Consider the following 6,000-nt stretch of genomic DNA (forward strand, 5'->3'; position numbering starts at 1 on the left):
TTTAATTGTATCGAATACAATAAATAGAAACCCTAATTGAATTTGAACATTTCAAATTCTAAACCCTAATTTCAAATCTTATGAAGATTACTTAATTTACTAATCCAAATTACGAGCTAGTAGAGAGACCTTATGGACCTACAGATCATGAGCTCCAACAACTTGTAATTAATTGGTTAAACTCTTTAAATCGAATTAATCACTATTTGTTAACTACCAAGACATTCCACTATAGCTTGATAGTTGCACTCTCCTCACTGTAGATATATTTCTAACCATTTTAACTATAATCGGTAAGTTAATCCTTCACAGGTCGTTCATATTTACAGCTGGGTCAAAGATTACTGTTTTACCCCAGTAATTACATCTTGCTCCTTAAGCTGTGATTGATCCTCCATTGAACAATTGATTTATAGTCCAACTTATAAATCATAACCCTCTCTTCCATGAGAGGGTGAGACCTCTTTGTTCAAGAAAAGGCATTAATGCTTAAGTAAACAACCCATCTGCTAACCCTAAATCAGGTAGGAGTGAATTCCATATTGCAAAGCTATGTCTCCAACTATCTATCTAGTCTTATCCCCAAAATGGGAGGCTTATTGAGAAGTGTTGTTGGACTACCCTCACCTATGCAGATCAAAGGATAATCTCAAATAAGCAGGAGTTCATAGTTAGCTCAGGATTAAGATCGAGATACCCTAGGTCATTGAGTTTGAGATAGTCAGTTTTAACAGTAAACGGTTGTTATAAAGAAAAGTGACTATTTTAAGGTCCAGTCTTTATGCAAAATCATTGCACATGATGCCCTCACTCACATGTCTCTACATGAATGATTTTTGGATTACATCATTTGTATTAGTGTACAAAATGGGTAGCAACCAATAGTGTCACCAGGATGAGGTACCTAATCTCATTGGTATACTTATAGACCCTTTTGGCTATATACTAAAACTTGATCTAATTTTATGTCATCACATAAAGTTAAAGTATTCATTTTATAGCCATGGATTCGTTTATTGGATTTTCATAGAAGGATGCAATATCAATAGTAATTTATTAAATAAAAACTCAACAACAATTTTATCGATAAATAGAATATGTTAACAACATTTACAAACTGCGAGTTTAGGCCATTCCCAACAAGGAGAGAAAGCTATGACATAATGAGCATCGAGTTAAGAATACCGAGTATCGAGGGACGAGTATCAAGTATCGAGTAGCGAAAAGTGAGTAGCGATGTTCGAGTATAGCGAGTATTTAACAGTAACCATTTTTCCTAACTGCTCATTTTGTGTATTTTTTTTTTCTTAAAGGATGGAGAAGTGTATATTCTTACATTATAGTGGTACATGGGATGACACAGAAGTGTTAGGATATAGAAGCATTCAACGGAAGCAATCAGAATAAATAAGCACTCTAATTACATTTAATTTGAGTTCTAAAAGCATGTAAAACCAAATTTTGCAGAAAAAAGTTTCAAGAACATCATACCTTTGTAGAATCCTCCAAATCCAAGCTGCTCTCTTCAAATTCTCAACTTCAAAACCTCATTGAACCACCAATATATCTTCTCTACTATTCTCAGCCTTGAATTTGAGTGGTGGAACTTAAAATTGAAGTGAAATATGAAGGGATTAGAAAGGGTTTTTGAGAAAGAACAATTTTCTGTAGAAAACAAGTTTTTCAGAAGTTCAATCAATTCTAGTTTGGTAAAATGGAAGGTTTTATTATACTTATGCATATAGGCACTTTAGGAACTTAGTTGAAGCCACCTTCAATTTCAGCTACAAGTCGCCTAGGTGGTTGTATTAAGAAAATCCACCTTCTATTTTATGAAATTGTGGATAAATCCACTATCTTCAAATTTCATTTTCCAATTTCTAAATTGAATTCTTATTCAATAATTCAAAATTTAATTAATTTCAAAAATTCAAAATCCAATTTCTCAAATTAAATTAAATTGAAAAATAATTTGATTTTAATTAATTAAACAAATTTAATTAATTAATAGTAATTTAATATAAAAAATGAAATTAATTAAACACTTAAATTTAAACATGAATCTTATTCATGTAATTAATATTTAAATATTATAAACTCTCCAACTTCGTTTAGTTTCGATAAATTAAAGTTAGTTATATCGGATATCATTTTACAAACCCTAATTACAATTTGAACACTTGAAATTGAAATCATTCCAAATTCACTCAATTTTCTAATTTAAGGTGTTCATATTTTATGAGCTAGTATAGGGACCTTATGGACCTACAGATCATGAACTCTAACGACTTGAGATTAATTGGCTAAAACTCTTTAGACCGAATTAATCGATATTCATTAACTACCGAGACAGACCACTCTCCTCACTGTAGATATGTTTCTGTCCATTTGATTTAACCATAATCAGTAAGTCAACCCTTCACAGGTTGTTCGTAATAACGGCTAGGTCAAATGTTATTTTACTCTCGAAATTACATCTTGCTCCTTAAGTTCAACTGATCCTCTAATAAACAATCGGTTTGTGATCCAATCACTAAACCGGAACCCTCTCGGGCCAATGAGAGGGTGGGGTCCCTTGTTCAAGATCTTGATTCAGCACTTAAGAGAAGAACCTTCTTTCTATCCCTAAATCGGGAATCGGGTAGACGTGAATTTCATCTTGCATCCTATGTCCCCAATTATCTATCCGATCTTAAATGGGAGGCTTATTGAGCTGAAGTTGTTGAGCCAACCCTCAACTATGGAAATATAAGGATAATCCCTAATAAACAGGAGTTCATAGTTAGCTCAGGATAAAGATCGAGTTACCTTGGTCATCTAAGCAAAATAGTCAACCTTAAATAGTAAACAACGTTATAAAGTAAGAGTGACTTATTGTAATAACCCAACCCCCTAGGACTTAAGTTAGATCATTACTAAACACATGCATGCATGGAACTTAAAACGACATCCTTTTATAGTGAAATAAATGCTAAATAAATAAGGTGAACTCTGATAACGGGCAGAAATGCACGTTATCATAGTGCTAAGTTCTTGAACAATGTTGGATTGCGTTGATGAAATATGTTAATTTGCATCCATTGAGCATCGATTTCATAATATTGCAGTTGCATGCGTTCAACGCATTAGAACAGTTGATTTTTGTATTTTTGTGCAGAATATGCGTTGACACAATGCAAGAATTGAAATCATAGGAAATCTTTGGTCGAGCGCAACTTCACTGCAAGGCTTTGTGATGATTGTGTTCACAAACATTCGCCCGAGAAGGATCGCCGCAACTTGGTTAGCGAAACATGGTGGGCGCATCTGGGTGAAAGGCTAATCAATCATGATGGGACAAAAAGCTGATGACAGTCGAATCCGAATTAAGTTGACGGTCGATAACGGTCACAAAGTACATTCAGCTTTTTGGTGCCAACTATTCGGCGTATCATTTAGGAATTAAAGTTGTCCCATCTATACAACCATGAGAGAGAAGCTGCCTTTCACCATGGATGCTCTATAAATACCAAGGGCATTCATCAAAGGACTGCATAAACAAGAGAGATGGACTTAGAGATAAGCTCTGTTTGTTAACCTGCATCGCATGCATCCTAGAGATGGGAATGATATTATGTGGTCGCCTTATTAGTGTGTGTGTCATTTCATCATCGCATAAATAAGAATAGAGGCTTATGTGTAGGTCCTATAGACTTAGCGCATATATATCGCATGCGTTCTAACCTTAAAAGCCGTGGCATTCGCACCGAGAGGTGGTTTACTATTGTATGCATGTTGCATGATCGCATTGCATGAATGCATACTAGAAAGTGTTAGCCGAAACTTTTCTCAACTCATTCACCGCATACTCATCGCATATTTCGTTTACCAACTCTTTTCAAACTCCGCTGAATTTATTTATTTTTCATCAACGCAAACAACAAACCCAACAATTTATTTATTTATCCAGTTACCGCAAAGTTCTTCACAAAAATTACCAACGCAATCTGTTTCCACAAGTCCCTGTGTTCGACCCTGGACTTACCAGGAAACTCAGACGAATTTACACTTAGATTCTGCTAGGGAAACTTGAGTGCACAATGCAATTTCATACACGCATAGCATCCACATTCCCACTTCATAAAATCAAGCATCAAGTTTTTGGTGTCGTTGCCAGGGACTTCGGCAAAATATAGTGCTAACGGTAATTTTTCTGATTTCTTTGTAGACTCTCAATCTCTGTCGAATTACGACTCGGAGATTGAGAGGACTTTTAGACGAAGATTGAGAGACTGCCAACAGCAACCACTGTCGGATAAAGAAGAGATGGCAGAGCAGCCTGGAAATAGAGCACAAAATGATAACAATGTCATGGCAAATCCAATTCTGTTGGCAAACGATCGCAATAGGCCCATTAGGGACTATGCATTGCCAAACCTCTATGATTTCTCTCTAGGAATCATGAGGCCTGCCCTCGACGGAAGCAGATTCGAATGAAACCAGTGATGCTACAGATGATCCAAACTGCAGGTCAATTCGAAGGAAGGCATGGTGAGGATCTGCATGCCCGCCTCTGGAAGTTTTATTGAAATCAGCAATACTTTTGTGTTCCCGAACATCTCTGTCGAAGAAGTTCGACTAAAGTTGTTCCCATTTTCTCTCTATGATCAGGCTAGGAAATGGGCATATTCTCTCGAACCGGGAGAGATCACTTCTTTGGAATAGGTAGTGGAGAAATTTATGAAGAAGTATTTTCCACCTACCGAGAATGCCAAACGAAGGAAACTTATTACAAATTTTGAACAAGACATGGACGAATCGCTCAGCGATGCTTGGGCGAGGTTTAATAGGTTGGTCTGAGACTGTCCATATAATGGGTTGCCAGATTGCCTTCAAATGGTGATTTTCTATCATGGTTTGAATCCCACTTCGCAGACCGCTGCCAATGCGACAGCCGCTGGTGGTCTGCTTGATAAAACGTACGATGAGGCGAAGAATATCTTGGATCACATCTCTAAGAACCGTGAAGATTAAAGAGAGAGCGACCAGAGATTGAGACTCAAAGACACCGACACAAATAACGATGTTATTGCTTCACTGCAAAACTAGATGACCGCAATGATGAATTTAATCCAAGGAATTGCGATCAGCAGCCCAACACCGCAAACTAGGCAAATCAATGCAATCAGTTAAAACACCGTAAGGTGTGCAACTTGCGGTGATGGGCATGCGATGGAAGATTGCCCGAAAAATCCACAATCTGTATACTTTGTAAAGAATAACCCTTTTTCGAATACCTACAACCTCGAGCGAAGGAACCACCCCAATTTTGCTTGGAAAAATCAACAACAAAATTTCCATCCTGTGGCACAGAAAGAAGGGCCACCAGGATTCATTCTACACAACAACGGTCAAACGAGCAATAAAGCAACAAGCTCACAACAACCACCACAATGCTCTTCTTTGGAGAACCTATTGAAGCAATACATAGAGAAAAACGAGACTATGCTTCAAAGTCAGGCCACGTCCATCCGCAATCTTAAATTACAGATAGGCCAGATTGCGAGTGAGCTGAAGAGTAGACCGCAAGGGGCTCTGCCAAGTTCAACTGGACTTCCATGCAACCCGGGGGGGTTAGGTAAAGAGCAATGTCAGGTTGTGACATTGCGCAGTGGGAAGACTATGGAGGGAGAAAAGAAGGAACTTAGTAGAACAACTTCCATTGCGGCTGAACCTGAGATTGTGGTGATGCAAGAAGAGGAACAAGAGCAAGAAACAGTAGAACCGGAGGTTGTGTCGACCTCAAACCCAACTGAAACGAGAACCGTGAAATTTCAGTTACCCCCTTTCCCATAGAGACTAAGGAAGAAAAAGAACGAAGAGGTACAGTACCAACGCTTCTTATCTATGTTAAAGCAATTACATGTTAATATTTCTTTGAGTGAATCGATTGAGGAAATGCCTACCTACGCCAAGTTTCTGAAGGATATGGTAACTAAAAAGAAGGGAGCTGGAAAATTT

The sequence above is a fragment of the Benincasa hispida genome, chromosome 4 (genome assembly GCF_027475165.1).
Source record: "Benincasa hispida cultivar pf3 chromosome 4, pf3_genome.v1.1, whole genome shotgun sequence".
NCBI lineage: Eukaryota > Viridiplantae > Streptophyta > Magnoliopsida > Cucurbitales > Cucurbitaceae > Benincasa > Benincasa hispida.